The sequence below is a fragment of the Ranitomeya variabilis genome, chromosome 2 (assembly GCF_051348905.1).
Source record: "Ranitomeya variabilis isolate aRanVar5 chromosome 2, aRanVar5.hap1, whole genome shotgun sequence".
NCBI lineage: Eukaryota > Metazoa > Chordata > Amphibia > Anura > Dendrobatidae > Ranitomeya > Ranitomeya variabilis.
Window position 1 is genome coordinate 343,835,679 of NC_135233.1, and position 20,386 is coordinate 343,856,064.

Below are 20,386 nucleotides of genomic sequence, written 5' to 3' on the forward strand. Positions count from 1 at the left end.
TCTTAATGTATTCACTGAGAGTCATAGTTTATGGCCTGTTATGATCTGGTGGCCCAGGAGTAACATTGGACGTACTCTGGAGAAGGTGGTATCTATACTGACCGCGGACCCTGAACTTAACACCGCAACTAGAAGTAGCCGTGGGATGTACCTACTGATCCTAGACACCTCGACACAGCCGGAGGACTAATTAACCCTTTAGATAGAAAAGGGAAAACTATCTCGCCTCAGAGAAAATTCCCAAAGGATAGGCAGCCCCCCACAAATATTGACTCTGAGAGGAGAGGAAAAAACATACACAGGCTGAAAACAGGATTTAGCAAAGGTGGCCAATCTAGCTAAATAGGAAAGATAGGACAGAGAACTATGCGGTCAGTATTAAAATACTAGGAAATATCCACCACAGAAAATACAAAAAACTCCACATCTAACTAAAGATATGGAGGGTATATCTGCCTCTCCAGAGATTCCAGCTTGACTGCATAAATCCTTACACAGATTAAGCTGGACAAGAAAAAACATGAAATGCACTGAACAATGAGGCCCACAAAATGTGGGCTGCAAAACAAGCAGAACTTATCTTGGTGAAAAGACCAGGAAGCAGGAGAAACCATGAAGGGATGTGAATCCTCCAGAATACAATGGACAACTGGCACTGACTAAAGGGTGAGGCCAGACTAAATAGCCCAGTCCAGAGTGGACACACCTGATAACTGCTGTGAAGGACAGACAGCAGCGCTACCACTTATAACCACCAGAGGGAGCCCACGAACAGAATTCACAACAGTACCCCCCCTTAAGGAGGGGTCACCGAACCCTCACCAGAGCCCCCAGGCCGATCAGGACGAGCCAAATGGAAGGCACGAACCAAATCGTCAGCATGAACATCAGAGGCCACAACCCAAGAATTATCCTCCTGGCCATAACCCTTCCACTTGACAAGATACTGAAGCCTCCACCTTGAAAAACGAGAATCCAAGATCTTCTCAACAACATACTCCAACTCCCCATCAATCAACACCGGGGCAGGAGGATCAACAGAGGGAACGACGGGTACCACATATTTCCACAACAAAGATCTATGAAAAACATTGTGGATGGAAAAAGAGGCTGGAAGGGCCAAACAAAAAGACACTGGATTGATAATCTCAGAAATCCTATAAGGACCAATAAACCGAGGCTTGAACTTAGAGGAAGAAAACTTCATAGGAACATGACGGGAAGACAACCAGACCAAATCCCCAACCCGAAGCTGGGAACCCACACGCCGCCGACGGTTAGCAAAACGCTGAGCCTCCTCCTGAGACAAGACAAAATTGTCCACAACATGAGCCCAAATTTGCTGCAACCTGTCAACCACAGAGTCCACCCCAGGACAATCAGAAGGCTCAACCTGCCCCGAAGTAAAACGATGACACCCAGAATTACAAAAAAAAGGTGAAACCAAGGTAGCAGAACTAGCCCGATTATTAAGGGCAAACTCGGCCAATGGCAAGAAAGCCACCCAATCATCCTGATCGGCAGACACAAAGCATCTCAAATAAGTTTCCAAAGTCTGGTTAGTTCCCTCGGTTTGGCCATTTGTCTGAGGATGAAATGTGGAAGAAAAAGACAAATCAATGCCCAGCCTAGCACAAAAGGCCCGCCAAAACCTGGAAACAAACTGGGAACCTCTATCGGACATAATATTCTCCGGAATGCCATGCAAACGAACCACATGCTGAAAAAACAACGGAACCAACTCAGAAGAGGAAGGCAATTTAGGCAAAGGTACCAAATGAATCATCTTAGAAAACCGGTCACAAACCACCCAGATAACCGACATCCTCTAGATGATAAATCCATAGAAATATGCGTCCAAGGCCTCTCAGGGACCGGCAAAGGCAAAAGCAACCCACTGGCGCGTGAGCAGCAAGGTTTGGCCCGCGCACAAGTCCCACAGGACTGCACAAAGGAGCACACATCCCGTGACAAAGAAGGCCACCAAAATGACCTACTAACGAAATCTCTGGTACCAAAAATCCCAGGATGGCCAGCCAGCACAGAACAGTGAACCTCAGAAATCACTTTGCTAGTCCATCTATCAGGAACAAACAGTTTCCCCACTGGACAGCGGTCAGGTTTATCAGCCTGAAATTCTTGAAGAACCCGTCGTAGATCAGGGGAGATGGCAGAAAGAATCACCTTCTCCTTCAGAATGCCGACCGGCTCACGGACCCCAGGGGAATCAGGCAAAAAACTCCTAGAGAGGGCATCAGCCTTAACATTCCTAGAACCCGGAAGATACGAGACAACAAAATCAAAATGGGAGAAAAACAGGGACCATCGGGCCTGTCTAGGATTCAGCCGTTTGGCAGACTCGAGGTAAATCAGATTCTTATGATCGGTTAAGACCACAATACGGTGTTTAGCCCCCTCAAGCCAATGTCGCCACTCCTCAAATGCCCACTTCATAGCCAACAACTCACGATTACCGACATCATAATTGCGTTCTGCAGGCGAAAATTTTCGAGAGAAGAAGGCACACGGTTTCATCAAGGAACCATCAGAATTCCTCTGAGACAAAACGGCCCCTGCCCCAATCTCAGAAGCGTCAACCTCAACCTGAAAAGTAAGAGAAACATCCGGCTGATGCAACACAGGGGCAGAAGTAAATCGGCGTTTAAGCTCCTGAAAGGCAGAAACGGCCGCAGAGGACCAATTCGTCACATCAGCGCCTTTCTTCGTCAAATCGGTCAGGGGTTTAACCACACTGGAGAAGTTGGCAATGAAACGGCGATAAAAATTAGCAAAGCCCCAAAATTTCTGAAGGCTCTTCACGGCTGTGGGCTGGATCCAATCATGAATGGCCTGAACCTTAACCGGATCCATTTCTGTAGATGAGGGAGAAAAAATGAAGCCCAAAAAAGAAACCTTCTGTACTCCAAAGAGGCACTTAGACCCCTTCACAAACAAGGCATTATCACGAAGGATCTGAAATACCATCCTGACTTGTTTCACATGAGACTCCCAATCATCCGAAAAAATCAAAATATCATCCAAATATACAATCATGAATTTATCAAGATAATTCCGAAATATATCATGCATGAAGCACTGAAACACAGATGGAGCATTAGAGAGTCCGAATGGCATCACAAGATATTCAAAATGGCCCTCGGGCGTATTGAACGCAGTTTTCCATTCGTCGCCCTGCTTAATATGAACAAGATTATATGCCCCTCGAAGGTCAATCTTAGTAAACCAACTAGCACCCTTAATCCTGGCAAACAAATCAGAGAGCAAAGGCAAAGGGTATTGGAATTTGACCGTGATCTTATTCAAGAGGCGATAATCAATACAGGGTCTCAAGGAGCCATCCTTCTTGGCAACAAAAAAGAAACCTGCTCCCAATGGAGAAGAAGATGGCCGAATATGCCCCTTCTCCAAAGACTCCTTAACATAACTCCGCATGGCGGCATGTTCTTGCACAGACAGGTTGAAAAGTCGGCCCTTAGGGAACTTACAGCCTGGAATCAAGTCAATAGCACAATCACAGTCCCTATGCGGTGGAAGGGAACTGGACTTGGGCTCATCAAAAGCATCCTGGAAATCTGACAAAAACTCAGGAACTTCAGAAGAGGGGGAAGAGGAAATTGACATCAAAGAAACGTCATCATGAACCCCCTGACAACCCCAACTAGTCACAGACATAGATTTCCAATCCAACACCGGATTATGCACCTGTAACCATGGAAACCCCAGCACAATAGCATCATGCAGATTATGCAACACCAGGAAACGACAATCTTCCTGATGGGCTGGCGCCATGCACATGGTTAACTGTGTCCAAAACTGAGGTTTATTTTTAGCCAATGGTGTAGCATCAATACCCCTCAAAGGGATAGGACTCTGCAAAGGCTGTAAGGGAAACCCACAACGTCTGGCAAATTCTAAGTCCATTAAATTTAAAGCGGCGCCTGAATCCACAAATGCCATGACAGAAAATGACGATAATGAGCAGATCAGGGTCACAGATAACAGAAATTTAGCTTGTACAGTACTGATGGTAACAGAACTAGCGATTCTCTTGACACGCTTAGGGCAATCAGAAATAACATGAGCAGAATCGCCGCAGTAAAAACACAACCCATTCTGACATCTGAATCCTTGTCGTTCAGCTCTAGACACAATCCTAGCACATTGCATAGGCTCAGGACTCCGCTCGGAAGACAACGCCATAGTGTGCACAACTCTGCGCTCACGCAAGCGCCGATCAATTTGAATGGAATCACTCAAACCAGCAGGTGTGTGGAACCCCACCATAACATCTTTAACGGATTCAGAAAGACCCTTTCTGAAAATTGCCGCCAAAGCATCCTCATTCCATTTAGTCAACACAGACCATTTTCTAAATTTCTGGCAATATGATTCTGCCGCTTCTTGACCCTGACACAGGGCCAACAAGGTTTTCTCAGCATGCTCTACAGAGTTAGGTTCATCATACAATAACCCAAGCGCCTGAAAAAAGGTGTCTACATTAAGCAACGCCGGATTCCCAGGTTCCAGGGCAAATGCCCAATCCTGGGGGTCGCCACGCAACAGAGATATGACAATTTTAACCTGCTGGATGGGATCACCAGAGGAACGGGGCTTCAGAGCAAAAAACAGTTTACAGTTATTTTTAAAGCTCAGAAATTTAGACCTGTCCCCAAAAAACAGATCAGGAGTTGGAATTCTAGGCTCTAAAGCTGGAGTCTGAACGATATAATCAGAAATACCCTGTACTGTAGCAGCAAGTTGATCCACACGAGAAGCAAGTCCCTGAACATCCATGTCAGCGCCAAACTCCTGAACCACCCAGAGGTAAAGAGGGGAAAAAGAAAAACACAACAGAGTACAGAAAAAAAAATGGCTCAGCACTTTCTTTCCCTTCTTCTGAGATGCGGTTAACTCATTGTAGGCCAGTTGTACTGTTATGATCTGGTGGCCCAGGAGTAACATTGGACGTACTCTGGAGAAGGTGGTATCTATACTGACCGCGGACCCTGAACTTAACACCGCAACTAGAAGTAGCCGTGGGATGTACCTACTGATCCTAGACACCTCGACACAGCCGGAGGACTAATTAACCCTTTAGATAGAAAAGGGAAAACTATCTCGCCTCAGAGAAAATTCCCAAAGGATAGGCAGCCCCCCACAAATATTGACTGTGAGAGGAGAGGAAAAAACATACACAGGCTGAAAACAGGATTTAGCAAAGGAGGCCAATCTAGCTAAATAGGAAAGATAGGACAGAGAACTATGCGGTCAGTATTAAAATACTAGGAAATATCCACCACAGAAAATACAAAAAACTCCACATCTAACTAAAGATATGAAAGGTATATCTGCCTCTCCAGAGTTTCCAGCTTGACTGCATAAATCCTTACATAGATTAAGCTGGACAAGAAAAAACATGAAATGCACTGAACAATGAGGCCCACAAAATGTGGGCTGCAAAACAAGCAGAACTTATCTTGGTGAAAAGACCAGGAAGCAGGAGAAACCATGAAGGGATGTGAATCCTCCAGAATACAATGGACAACTGGCACTGACTAAAGGGTGAGGCCAGACTAAATAGCCCAGTCCAGAGTGGACACACCTGATAACTGCTGTGAAGGACAGACAGCAGCGCTACCACTTATAACCACCGGAGGGAGCCCAAGAACAGAATTCACAACAATGGCCCCTTTGTACGAACTCTAGGATGGTCTTAATTAGAACTGTAATAGAGAGGGGTTTTGCATAATAGCTCAAAAAACTTCCTCCATACTCTACTGTATATTATAGTCGTAGATTTTTTTCCTACTTAGTAGTAGTGTATCAATCAAATCTTGGGAAAAGCCTCTTGAAGTTAGTATTTGCCTCTCAAGTTCCACGCCGTCAAGTGGAGTCCCTTCACCTGTGGGTGATGGAATGGACCTTGAGACAGTAGGTCTGGGATTGTTGGCAGTATCCAGGGATCGCAAACTGACATCGCTAGAAGGCATGAAAACCAAGGTCTTCTTGGCCAGAAGGGTGCTATTAGAATCACCCTTGCTTCTTCTTCCCTTATCTTTTTGATCACTAATGGAATTAACATCATTGGTGGGATAGCATAAGCTAGGTCGAATTTCCAGGGATACTGGAGCGAGTCTATTTTGTTTGGATGATCCGCTGCATTTAGGGAGGCGAATATTTGCACCTGTCTGTTTTCCCTGGTCGCAAATAAATCTATTTGTGGAAATCCCCATATCTCTACTATCTTCCTGAATACCTGAGCAATGAGAGTCCATTCCCCTTGGCGAAGCCTGTGGCGACTGAAGAAGTCGGCTTTTGAGTTTTCTACTCCTCTGATATGAAGAGCCATGATTGATAAGAGGTTGACTTCCGCTAGATCGAAGATATTTGTTGCTGAAGACATTAGACTTACCGATCGCATTCCGCCTTGACGATTTAAATAGGCGACGACTGTCATATTATCCGATAGGATTCTGACATGAGATCCTCGGAGCTGGGGAAGGAAACAATTCAAAGCATAATTAACTGCATTCAGTTCCTTCCTACTGGAGGACTGCTGTAACTCCACAGTGTTCCAGCTGCCTTGAGCTATATCCTGACCTAAATGGGCCCCCCACCCTTCTGGGCTTGCGTCAGTGGTAATTATTTTAGAGGGTTTTATCATCCATGGGACCCCTCTGGACAAATGGTTTTTATCTAACCACCAAGACAAAGAATTAAGTACCTCTTGAGAAAAGATAATTTTTGCATTTAAACGTCCCTGACAATGGTACTGCGCAAATAGGATCTCATGTTGTAGGGTCCTAGTGTGATATTGGGCCCATTGTACTGCAGGGATGCAGGAAATGAGTGAGCCTAAGGCTACTTTCACACTAGCGTTAACTGCATTCCGTCACAATGCGTCGTTTTGCCGAAAAAACGCATCCTGCAAAAGTGTTTGCAGGATGCGTTTTTTCACCATTGATTAACATTAAGCGAAGCATTGTGACAGATTGCCACATGTCGCACCCGTCGTGCGACGGATGCGTCGTGCAGTGGCGGACCGTCGGGAGCAAAAAACGCTACATGTAACGTTTTTTGTTCACGACGGTCCGCTTTTTCCGACCGCTCATGCGCGGCCCGGAACTCCGCCCCCACCTCCCCGAACTTCCCCGCACCTCACAATGGGGCAGCGGATGCGCTGGAAAAATGCATCCGCTGCCCCCGTTGTGCGGCGGAGACAACGCTAGCGTCGGGAACGTCGGCCCGACGCACAGCGACGGGCCGAGCCCGACACTAGTGTGAAAGTAGCCTAAGAGAGACATGGCGTCTCTTAGTGACATTTGAGGTTTAGAGCTCGCCATACTAACTTTCGAGATTATAGTCAACTTCTTGGATTCTGGTAAGAGACATCTCTGACTTACAGAGTCCAAGAGTAGCCTGTTATGGTCTGGTGATGTAGGAGCGACATGCGACTAGCTCTGAGCAGGTGGTAACTATACAGACCGCAGTTCCTGATCTTAACACAGACACTAGCAGTAGCCGAGGGATGTTCCTGTCACTCCCTGGACACCTCGTCACAGTCGGAGAACTAGCTACCCCTAAAGGTAGAAACAGGAAAGCTATCTTGCCTCAGAGAAAATCCCCAAAGGATAGGACAGCCCCCCACAAATAATGACTGTGAGAGGAGAAGGAAATTACATACGTAGTATGAAACAAGATTTAGCAAAGGAGGCACTTCTAGCTAGATAGAATTAGTACAGGACAGAACACTGTGCGGTCAGTAATAAAAACTAGAAAAAGTCCACCGCAGAGAAATGCAAAAATCTCCACACCTGACTAAAGGTGTGGAGGGCAAACTCTGCTGCCCAGAGCTTCCAGCTTAGCGGAATAGGTTCATACTGATAAGCTGGACAAATGAGCAAAACATAGAAAGTGCTGAACAACAAAGTCCACAACAAGTGAACTGCAAAAGGACAAGCAAGGACTTAGATTTGCTGAACTGGTCAGAGTGTCAGGGAAATCCAAAGAGCCGTGACTCCAGGCTGGAACAATTGACAACTGGCATTGAATGAGAGAACAGGCCAGACTAATATAGCCAAGCCAGAAAGACGATCAGTGAAAACAGCTGCTGATGCTAAATCCCAGAAGCAGCCATACCACTCAAAACCACAGGAGGGAGCCCAAGAACAGAATTCACAAAAATGCCACTTACAACCACCGGAGGGAGCCCAAGAGCGGAATTCACAACAGTACCCCCCCCCCCCTAGAGGAGGGGTCACCGAACCCTCACCAGAGCCCCCAGGCCGATCAGGACGAGCCAAATGAAAAGCACGAACCAAATCAGCGGCACGGACATCGGAGGCAACCACCCAAGAATTATCCTCTTGGCCATAACCCTTCCACTTGACAAGATACTGAAGCCTCCGCCTCGAAAAACGAGAATCCAAAATTTTCTCAACCACATATTCCAACTCCCCCTCAACCAACACCGGGGCAGGAGGATCAACAGATGGAACAACGGGTACCACATATCTCCGCAACAAAGATCTATGGAAAACATTGTGGATGGCAAAAGAGGCTGGAAGGGCCAAACGAAAAGACACTGGATTGATAATCTCAGAAATCTTATAAGGACCAATAAACCGAGGCTTGAACTTAGGGGAAGATGACGAGAAGATAACCAGACTAAATCCCCCACACGAAGCCGAGGACCAACACACCGACGGCGGTTAGCAAAGCGCTGAGCCTTTTCCTGAGACAACGTCAAATTGTCTACCACATGAGTCCAAATCTGCTGTAACCTGTCCATCACAGAATCTACACCAGGACAATCAGAAGGCTCAACCTGCCCTGAAGAAAAACGAGGATGGAAACCAAAATTACAAAAAAAAGGCGAAACCAAAGTAGCCGAACTGGCCCGATTATTAAGGGCAAACTCGGCCAATGGCAAGAAAGCCACCCAATCATCCTGATCAGCAGACACAAAGCATCTCAAATAGGTTTCCAAGGTTTGATTAGTTCGCTCAGTTTGGCCATTTGTCTGAGGATGGAACGCCGAAGAAAAAGACAAATTAATGCCCATCTTAGCACAAAAGGCCCGCCAAAACCTGGAAACAAACTGGGAACCTCTATCAGACACAATATTCTCCGGAATGCCATGCAAACGAACCACATGCTGAAAAAACAATGGAACCAAATCAGAGGAGGAAGGCAATTTAGGCAAAGGCACCAAATGGACCATATTAGAGAACCGGTCACAAACCACCCAGATAACAGACATCCTCTGGGACACAGGAAGGTCCGAAATAAAATCCATGGAAATATGCGTCCAAGGCCTCTCCAGGACAGGCAAAGGCAAAAGCAACCCACTAGCGTGGGAACAGCAAGGCTTAGCCCGGGCACAAGTCCCACAGGACTGCACAAAAGAACGCACATCCCGCGACAAGGAAGGCCACCAAAAGGACCTAGCAACCAAATCTCTGGTACCAAAAATCCCAGGATGACCGGCCAACACAGAACAATGGACCTCAGAAATTACCTTACTTGTCCATCTATCAGGAACAAACAGCTTCCCCACAGGACAGCGGTCAGGTTTATCAGCCTGAAATTCCTGAAGCGCCTGCCGCAAATCAGGGGAGATGGCAGACAGAATCACCCCTTCCCTAAGAATGCCAACCGGCTCAAGGAATCCAGGAGAATCAGGCAAAAAACTCCTAGAGAGGGCATCCGCCTTAACATTCTTAGATCCCGGAAGATATGAGACCACAAAGTCAAAACGGGAGAAAAACAGGGACCACCGAGCCTGTCTAGGGTTCAGCCGCTTGGCCGACTCGAGGTAAATCAGATTCTTATGATCGGTCAAGACCACAATGCGGTGCTTGGGTCCCTCAAGCCAATGTCACCACTCCTCAAATGCCCACTTCATAGCCAACAACTCCCGATTGCCGACATCATAATTGCGTTCCGCAGGCGAAAACTTTCGGGAAAAGAAGGCACATGGTTTCATCAAGGAACCATCAGAATTCCTCTGTGACAAAACGGCCCCTGCCCCAATCTCAGAAGCATCAACCTCAACCTGAAAAGGAAGAGACACATCAGGCTGACGCAAGACAGGGGCAGAAGTAAATCAGCGCTTAAGCTCCTGAAAGGCCTCAACAGCCTCAGAGGACCAATTTGTCACATCAGCGCCTTTCTTTGTCAAATCGGTCAGGGGTTTAACCACACTAGAGAAGTTGGCAATGAAACGGCGATAAAAATTAGCAAAGCCCAAAAATTTCTGAAGGCTCTTCACAGATGTGGGTTGAATCCAGTCATGAATGGCTTGGACCTTAACAAGATCCATTTCTATAGATGAAGGAGAAAAAATAAACCCCCAAAAAGAGACCTTCTGAACTCCAAATAGGCACTTAGACCCCTTCACAAATAGAGCATTATCACGAAGGATCTGGAATACCATCCTGACCTGCTTCACATGAGACTCCCAATCATTGGAAAAAATCAAAATATCATCCAAATACACAATCAAGAATTTATCAAGATAATTGCGGAAAATATCATGCATAAAGGACTGAAATACAGAAGGAGCATTAGAAAGCCCGAAAGGCATCACCAGGTATTCAAAATGGCCTTCGGACGTATTAAATGCAGTTTTCCATTCGTCACCCTGTTTAATACGAACAAGATTATATGCCCCTCGAAGGTCAATCTTGGTAAACCAACTAGCCCCCTTAATCCTAGCAAACAAATCAGAGAGCAAAGGTAAAGGGTATTGGAATTTGACCATGATTTTATTAAGAAGGCGATAATCAATACAGGGTCTCAAGGAGCCATCCTTCTTGGCAACAAAAAAAAATCCCGCTCCCAATGGTGACGAAGACGGCCGAATATGCCCCTTCTCTAAAGACTCCTTGACATAGCTCCGCATAGCGACATGCTCTGGCACAGACAGATTGAAAAGTCGGCCCTTAGGGAACTTACAGCCAGGAATCAAATCAATAGCACAATCACAGTCCCTATGTGGTGGAAGGGAACTGGACTTGGGCTCATCGAATACATCCTGAAAATTAGACAAAAACTCTGGAATTTCAGAAGAGGAAGAAGAGGAGATTGACATCAAAGGAACATCATTATGAACCCCCTGACAACCCCAACTAGTCACAGACATAGATTTCCAATCCAACACAGGATTATGTACCTGCAACCACGGGAAACCCAGCACGATAACATCATGCAACTTATGCAACACCAGAAATTGACAATCTTCCTGATGGGCTGGCGCCATGTGCATGGTCACCTGTGTCCAAAACTGGGGCTTATTTTTAGCCAAAGGTGTAGCATCAATCCCCCTTAAAGGAATAGGGTTCTGCAAAGGCTGCAAGGGAAAACCACAATGCCTGGCAAACTCAAAATCCATTAAGTTCAAGGCGGCGCCTGAATCCACAAATGCCATGACAGAAAATGATGACAATGAGCAGATCAAGGACACCGATAACAGAAATTTAGGTTGTACAGTACTGATAGTAAATGAACTAACGATCCTTTTTGTCCGCTTAGGGCAGACTGAAATGACATGAGAAGCGTCGCCACAATGACTTTGCTCTTAGGACAACGCCACAGCGCGCACAGTTTGACGCTCCCGCAAGCGCCGATCAATCTGAATGGCCAGAGACATAGAATCACTCAGACCGGAAGGCGTGGGAAACCACACCATAACATCTTTAACGGATTCAGAAAGACCCTTTCTGAAAATTGCTGCCAAAGCATCATCATTCCATTTAGTCAACACAGACCATTTTCTAAATTTCTGAGAATACAATTCTGCCGCCTCTTGACCCTGAGACAGGGCCAACAAGGTTTTCTCCGCTTGATCCACAGAATTCGGTTCATCATATAATAATCCTAAAGCCTGAAAAAAGGAATCTACATTAAACAAGGCCGGATTCCCAGATTCCAGGGAAAATGCCCAATCCTGTGGATCGCCACGCAGCAGGGAGATGACAATTTTAACCTGCTGAATGGAATCACCGGAGGATCGCGGTCTCAGAGCAAAAAACAGTTTACAATTGTTTTTAAAACCCCAAAATTTGGACCTATCACCAAAAAACAAATCAGGAGTAGGAATCTTCGGCTCTAAAGCAGGAGTCTGAACAATATAATCAGAAATACCCTGTACCCTAGCAGCAAGCTGGTCTACACGAGAAGCTAATTCCTGAACATCCATGCTGGCACAAGACTCCTCAGCCACCCATAAATAAAGAGGGAAGAAAAGACAAAACAGACTACAGAAAAAAAAATGGCTCAACACCTTTCTTCCCTTCTTCTGAGATGCATTTAACTCATTATGGACCAGTTGTACTGTTATGATCTGGTGACCTTGGAGCCGCATGAAACTTTCTCTGGAGTCGGTGGAACCTGTACTGACCGCAAATCCTGAACTAACACCGCAACTAGAAGTAGCCGTGGGGTGTGCTGTTGTGAATTCCGTTCTCGGGCTCCCTCCTGTGGTCGTGAATGGTACTTTGGTGAGTTCTGTCCTTGGACACCCTCTGGTGGCTTTGAGTGGAACTGCTGATCTTTGAGGTTGGCTTTCTCAGCTGCCCTCGCTTATTGCTTCTGCTTGCTTCCCTATTTAACTCTGCCCAGTTCGTTAGTTCATGCCAGCTGTCAATGTCTCAGTACTGGTTCAGATCTCTCTTGGATTTCTCAGATGACCTGTCTACTCCAGCAGAAGCTAAGTCCCTGCTAGTTCATTTGCTGTTCATTGGTTTTTGAATATATTTCTCAGTACATGCTATGTTTCTAGTCCAGCTTGCTATTATGATATTTCCTTGCTAGCTGGAAGCTCTGGGGGTGCAGAGCTGCACCTCCACACCGTGAGTCGGTGTGGAGGTCTTTTTGCACACTCTGCGTGGTTTTTGTAGTTTTTAATACTGACCGCACAGTTCCCTTTCCTATCCTCTGTCTATCTAGAGAAGATTCGGCCTCCTTTGCTAAAATCTGTTTCATTCCTGTGTTTGTTACTTTCCTCTTAACTCACAGTCAATATTTGTGGGGGGCTACCTTTACTTTGGGGAATTTCTGAGGCAAGGTAGGCTGCTATTTCTATCTTTAGGGGTAGTTAGCTCTTAGGCTGTGAAGAGGCGTCTAGGGAGAGTTAGGCACGCTCCACGGCTATTTCTAGTGTGTGTGATAGGATTAGGGATTGCGGTCAGTAGAGTTACCACCTCCTCAGAGCTTGTCACAGGTTTTCTGTTTTAACCATCAGGTCATTTCGGGTGCTCCTAACCACCAGGTCCAAAACAGTGTGCCTAACATACCCTAGACACCTCGACACCGCCGGAGGACTAAATACCCCTATAGATGGAAATAGGAATGCTACCTTGCCTCAGAGCAGACCCCCAAAGGATAGGCAGCCCCCCACGAATAATGACTGTGAGTAGGAGAAGAATAGACACACGCAGGTAGAAAACAGGATTTAGCAAAATAGGCCACTCTAGCTAAATAGGAAAGGATAGGATAGATTACTAGGCGGTCAGTATTAAAACCCTTCCAAAAATATCCACAGCAGATAATACAAAAAGTTCCACAATCTAACTAAAGACATGGAATGTATATCTGCCACTCCAGAGAATCCAACAAGACTGAAAAAAGTACTGACACAATCTAAGCTGGACAAGAAAACACAAAGAATAGCACTGAATTGTGAAGCACATAGCATGTGTGCCACAGGAAAAAAAAAACAGACACTTATCTTTGCTGATTTGGCAGAAAGGCAGGAGGAACCAAGCAGAGGTCCAACACCTCCCAACAACAATTGACAACTGGCAAGGACTAATGAATCCTGCACGCCTAAATACCCCAGTCAGAACTGCAATCAGCAGATACACCTGACCAGGACTGCAACTCAGGGGCAACTGCATTACCACCTACAACCACCGGAGGGAGCCCAAAAGCAGAATTCACAACAGATCTCGCTGTGCATGTACTTGATATGCAGGCTTAAAGGCTCCCGTATTCATCTCCCAAGACCTTTTATGTAGAGCTTCAGTTTTACGGTCTAGTGGGTCTAACAAAACTCCTGCATCTTCTACAGGAAGAGACGATAGTTTAGAGGTGGATGCCACCGCCACATCCACTTTTGGGACCTTAGACCATACTTCCAGCTCCTCATCACTGAAAGGGTAACATCTTTTGGAAGAGGATGGGAGAAATCCTTTACCTTGTTTGTCCCACTCTTTTTTTACCAGATTCTTAATAGCGGAAACAACTGGGAAAGCTCGTCGTTTTTTCTGGGCTAGGCCAGCAAACATAATATCTTGTGCTGACCTGTTCTCCTTCATGTCTGGGCAACCCATAGTATTCCTAACAGATTTTACGAGATTATCTATGCTATCAATTGGAAAGCATGCTCCGCCCTCATTATCACAAGAACTAGAGGACGGCCCTGAGGTATTAGATGATCGGATTAAGCTGCTGGCCCGCACTCCAGCATGCTCCCCTCCATCGGCCGGGCCTGCTGCCCGGACCCTGCTGGAAATCGTACAGACGAGGGGGGAGGCTGCATACAGTGGCTCCCCCGATGCTGCTCCTGATGCCGCAGCTCCTGGTGTTCCCGCAGCAGCCACCCAGGCAGATGCACAGCCCAGGATCCAACATGCTATAGGTATACCTGGGGGATTCCGATAGGAACAGGAAACCAACTGAGGAGGAGAGGGGGACCGCCCTTTTTATCTCTGTAGGTTTCCTGTTCTATGGGGGGGGTCCCTTTCTCAAAGTGGGTGCTGTCGTGGCTAAGGGTAAAAAATAAATTTTCTTTACTTTATTAATTTTTCCTAACTAAGGGGGTGATAAAGGTATGGTTTATTTACTATTTTTTTATTTTGATCACTGTGATAGGGTCTATCACAGTGACCAAAATGAACCAATAGGTAAAATCTTTCTATTGTTGTCGGGTATTGGCCGGCAGATCTAGGCGGGCGCAATGCCCCTGCGCCCGCAATTTTCTTACTGGAAGAAGATGCCAGTCGCCGAGGGGGGAGGCAGAAGGACCCAGGGACACCAGGAGACACTGGTAAGTATCGCGGGGGGGGGGATCAGGGATCACATCAGATGAGAGAGAAATTAAATGGCAACTCACGCTTTTTTTTGCGGTCGCAGTTATACACTTAATACCGGCGATCGCAACCCAGGCCGAGACCCCGGAGAAAATCTGACTCTGGGGGGTGCTGTACAGTTTTTCCACAGCTCCATTAATTAACGGGGCTGTGGTTTAAGTACCCTTAACTGCTGCCATGAAAAGGCGCATTGCCGGTCGTTAAGGGGTTAATTAGCATTTTACTCCTAAATGCAAAATCATCACATTTGGAGATTATAAGTGTTAGAAAAACAAGTAAAAAAGTGACATCCTGACTAATGCACCATGACAATTCATTCTATAGCATTTTATGAAGATCCGAAGATAGCCACAGCCTCTACGTCATGAAACCTGAGGCCAAGTATCCTGCTTGGCTGCGGTACAGCTGCTGCACCTGTAAGGCTACGTTCACATTTGCGTTGTGCGCCGCAGCGTCGTCGCCGCACCAAAACGCATGCGTCGTGCGGCCCTATCTTTAACATTGGGGCCGCATGGCGCCGCATGTACATGCGTTGTCATGCGTTTTGGTGCGTCGTACGCCGCATGCGGCGTTAGGGCGCACCTGTCAGGGCGCGGCAAACGCAACATGTTGCATTTTTTTTGCGGCGCCGACTTTTTAAAAAACGCATGCGTCGTGTTTGCGTCGCTTTTGCGTCGTCGATGCGCCTTTTTCCCCATTGATTTGCATTGACAACGCAGACGATGCAAGTACTTGCGTCGTGGTGCGTTGTACGACGCATGCGTTTTCCAAAAAAATTGCAAAAATTGTCTAGACTTTGGGGGGGCGCATGCGGCGCAAAACGCTGCGTTTTTTGTTCATAACGCAACTGCGTTTTTGTTTGCGTTGTGCGTTGCGGCGCCGACGCTGCGGCGCACAACGCAAATGTGAACGTAGCCTTATTTCTACTTAAAAATAGAACACAAAACTGGACAACAAGTGGAATAGGAGGAAGTATCTTGATAGCTACATATTCATTTTATTCCTAAGTGGGTTCGCCTAATGGAATCCTCCAGCTGACGTAGAATTAATGGATAATCTACATAATTGATGAAGGAAAATTTTGTTTCCATTGTAACATCCTGGCCGGGCACTTCCTCAGCACCCTGCTGCTTTCTAGCTGCTGTATCCTGTTTTCTGTTGATTTATACAAGGCTACAAAAAAATTATATCATGTGGAAAAAAGGCATGGGGAAAGGCAGAAGGTCTCATGATAGATATTTTTTAGCGACTTAAGGGTTTTTTAAAAAGTTATACAGATATTCATGAGATGACTTCACAACTGTTCTGGGATTATACAAGTATTCATCAGATGACAATTATTCTGTGATGATACAAGTATTCATCAGATGGCATCACATCTGTTCTGTGGTGACACAAGAACTTATCAAATGATATTACAGCTGTCCTGTGGTGATACCAGTATTTATCAGATTACATCACGGCTGTTCTGTAAAGATACAAGGAATCATCAAATGCCATAACGACTGTTCTGTGATACAAGCACTCATCAAATGACATCATGACTGTTTTGTGGTGACACAAATATTTATCAGATGACATTTGTCACGCACGTAAGTGGTGCACGTGGTTTGTGAACCCACTGTGCCACTGACCTGACCTACCCTGGAAGGTGTAAGTAAGCAGCTACTCTGGTGTTCACTATCTGATCGGCGATGATGATTTTACTGCCGATCAGAAGTGGAGAATGGGTCCAGGTTTGGGTCCGGGTACTGTTCTGGTAACTAAACCCGAACTTTTTTGCAACTGTTTGGCTGAACCCGCCGGAACCGAACATCCAGGTATCTGCCCATCTCTACTGGTAATAAATGGTGGCACATCCAACTGGAAGAGTGTTGCAAGTAGGGCCCCAATGTTGTTTCAACATTTTTATAAATGATCTAGATAAGGGAACTGAAGGTAAACTGATCAAATTTGCAGACGATGCAAAGCTGGGAGGGATAGCTAACACTAGAGAAGATAGAGAAAGGATTCAGAAGGATCTAGATAAGCTTAAACCATGGGCAGCAACTAATAAAATGTTTTTTTTTATCACGGAAAAATGCAAGATTCTACATCTGGGCAAGAAAAACAAAAATTGCATCTACAGAATGGGAGGAATCTCTATTCCACATGAGTCAACAGTGTGATGCAGCAGTAAAAAAGGCAAACGCAGGTCTAGGATGTATTAACAAAAGCATAGAATCTAAATCACGTGAAGTAATTATCCCTCTCTACTCCTCCTTGGTCAGGCCTCATCTGGAATACTGTGTCCAGTTCTGGGCACCACATTTTAACAAAGACATTGAAAAACTGGAGCAAGTTCAGAAAAAAGTGACCAGGATGGTGACAAGACTGCAATGTATGTCCTACAAAGAATGATTAAAGGATCTGGGAAAGTTTAGCTTGTAAAAAAGAAGGCTAAGAGGAGACCTAACAGCAGTCTACAAATATCTGAAGGAATGTCACATTGTAGAGGGATCATACTTATTCCCATTTGAACATGGAAACATGAGAAGCAATGGAGTGAAACTGAAAGGGAGAAGATACAGATTAGATATTAGAAAATATTTTTTGACAGTGAGGGTGATCAATGAGTGGAACAGGCTGCCACGAGAAGTGGTGAGTTCTCCTTCAATGGAAGTTTTCAAACAGAGGATGGACAGACATGTCTGAGATGGTTTCATGAATCCTGAATTAATCAGTGGGTTGGACATGATGACCCTTGAGGTCCCTCCCAACACTAACATTCTACTGCATAAGCAATCTATATAACAAAATAGGAGGACACAGAGTACATAAGTGCATATAAAAATTTTAGTAATTTTATTTGTCTATCAAAAAATATAGGTATAAAAAACATTACAATGCAAAAAACACATTCAGGGAAACACAGAGATATTGAGGTCACTCTCTATAGTTGTATAACCATGCACTCGCACATGATATCAAACAATCACATGGATTCAGTGTTATTATGTCAATGCACCAATACAGGTTAAAAAGGCACTATGTCAGGCAGGCAATCGTATCTATATATGTATTTGTGTCAAAATGTGCATCATAATTCAAAAGACCGTGCCAATACCTGATAAGATGTATCCCACCTGAGGCATGAAGGTGCTGCAACCAGTGCCTGCTACAAAATTGCACATGCCCCGCAATCTACCCAGAAAGAGATAGAAGGAAGGGAAAAAAAAAAGTGCTATAGTGCCGTGTGTCAGGGGAAGGTACCATACCATGGAGCAAATGTATTTCTATATAATATACCTATCGCTCATCGGTCCTTACCCAGAAACAAGACAGTGACCCCCCTGGTCAGGTGAAGCAGTCCCGGCGTACGTTTCATGGGCTTAGCTTCCCACTTTCTAAAGGGAATGTACTGTTATGAATGTACAGGACCTTCTTAAGCCCCAGGTGACCGATCACATGTTAGAAATTCACCAATCACAGTGACAGCAATGGCGCATGCACAGTGGGCCCGAAAGGTCCCGGCATATCCCGAAAAGGCGTCCAGCATCACTGCATGCGCGCGGGGAGGTGCCCAGGCGAGTGCAGGAGGCCATCGGACGCCCAGCCGCACACTGAATTATGATGCACATTTTGCCACAAATACATATATAGATACGATTGCCTGACCTAGTGCCTTTTTAACCCATATTGGTGCATTGACATAATAACACTGAATCCATGTGATTGTTTGATATCATGTGCGAGCGCACTTCAATATCTCTGTGTTTCCCTGAATGTGTTTAAGTATTGTAATTTTTTTTATACATATATTTTTTGATAGACAAATAAAATTAAAAAAAATGTTATATGCACTTATGTACTCCGTGTCCTCCTATTTTGTTATGCAATGTTATGGAGTTGGGGCCAATTGAATTTAGGGTGGCCCGCCACTGTGTGGTATCCCCTCCTGCATTTAAAATGCAGCTGGGTTTTGTGTTTGCATAAGCAATATATATGCAGTAAAGATATGGTTGGCTACAAGAGTATTACACTATTATTTTGGATATTGTGATATATCTATTTGGCCCTCATCATATACTGTTTTTTATCTATTTGTCAAAGACAAGTATCCAAAAGTATTCAAAAGCAAAGCAGCTACATTTACAACATGACATACCAAAAAGAGACAAAAACCACAGCATCAAAAACGCATGCAGAAAAACGCACTCAAAAATGCGGTGAAAAAAATGCAAGGAACCCAATTTTCCTAATAGGTGCAAAAACACTGCAAAAAATATGCAATATCAAAAATTCACTAAATACTCATACATCAGGAAAAAAACAAACCAAGAGGAGGGAAGGGAATTATCACACAAATCCACGCAACAGTCACAGATAACTCCTCCAAACTCCTTCTCATAATAAGCACCAAAACACCTCTCCCCCAAGCCGTGCAACATAAGCTAGCTCTGACAATGTGTTTCAATCAGGACCCAGATTATATAAGGGATAGGAGTGGCTAACCGAGCTCAGTTGAGAGCTCAGACTCCCAGAGCTTCCAACATGGCTGATTAACCAAAAGAAATAAACACCATTTAAAAAGAAGGTGAAGTGCTTCTTTTCAGTAAACGAGTAGGAGCAAGCAGACACTGCGGTCTTCTGGCTCCTCTCTGTTGCGGCAAGCCCGTGACACTAACCATGCAGGGTGCCCAGACTTATGCATCAACCCATTTTCCTTTTTGTAATTTTTAAAATGTAAAAGATGAACAAATACAAAGGAAATGTGTAATCTTTAATATTAGTCCTTTTAGAGATCATTTCATCTTCAACTTGCTTAACTGTTTACAATAAAAGTAAATTTGACCAGGGTGCCCAAACTTTTACATACCACTGTATCTACAGTTTATAAGCATTTGGTGGCATGCCAGGTTCCCTTTAATGTAAAGAACTGGCTATAATTGAATAGTTTATGCCCTGAGATAAAACTATGATAATTTATCACAACTTCTCTGCAAGCCTAGCAGATGTATTTTGTTATCAAGAAATAATAATTTGTGTTGATTTTTGCTTCCCATGTGTGTCTGATATATCTTTCACCTGGAAGTGTCTCTTGATTGCAATGTGTCATAAAGCATGGTTATCTCGAAAATAAATGTGCTGGGCAGCTCATTAAGATAGACTCACTAGGAGGAGGAAAGATGGAAAAGTTCAATTGTAAAGAAATTTCTTAATCAGCCATTATTTCATACAGCCAGAACATCTTAGATTTTAGAAGTTCTGTCTGATATCTTCTGAAAATT